This window comes from Penaeus monodon, chromosome 19, assembly GCF_015228065.2.
Source record: "Penaeus monodon isolate SGIC_2016 chromosome 19, NSTDA_Pmon_1, whole genome shotgun sequence".
Classification (NCBI taxonomy): domain Eukaryota; kingdom Metazoa; phylum Arthropoda; class Malacostraca; order Decapoda; family Penaeidae; genus Penaeus; species Penaeus monodon.
The window spans coordinates 40,971,271-40,971,944 of record NC_051404.1 but is presented as its reverse complement, the minus strand read 5'-3'; positions in this window follow the sequence as shown (position 1 = coordinate 40,971,944).

The following is a 674-nucleotide window of genomic DNA, read 5'->3' as shown; positions in this document are numbered from 1 at the left end:
TCAGTTGTGAGTGGGCTATGCTTTATCATTTCTAATTCCCTTATAGTACGTGTTTATTATATTTTCGGAATGTCCAGTTATTAGTAGCCTACTCATCCATATTTTTAATATCTTATTGCATTCTGACATCTGTTTATTCACTTTTATTTCCGAAGTGTCTGGCTGTGAGTAGGCTAAACCGGAGCTTGGAAAGGAAGCTGAACCGCGGCCGCCAGATGCGATCGCCCCTTATTGCTTTTCTTCCGGTCATTTGTCTCGCGTGTCACTTCGGGATTCGTTCAAAATCGGGATCTGTGAAATTCACGTGGGCGGAGGAAATTTTTTTACAAGGAGAGGAGAGCGCCGGCGTGATGTGATACGTGTCAGATAAGTTCTTAAGGTACGGAACGGGTTGATTTGGTGAAATTTCCCTTTTTCGAGCGTGGTTCTCGCCTTGCAAAATGTAGCGTTTCATTTGAAATATTCATTAGGGCCGAGGCAAATCGTGTCTGAGTGCAGTCGAAATTTCTGCTTCATTTCACATGGGATTTCCAATAGTTTCAAAATGGTACCCAGTATCCGTTAAAAACTTTCTTGTACGGAAATAAAAAGAGCGTTCGTTCGTGATGAACTGTCCTTGGATTTACAGAATGAAGTTGTAAAATCCATTCAACTCCTGATCGTACACACACCGA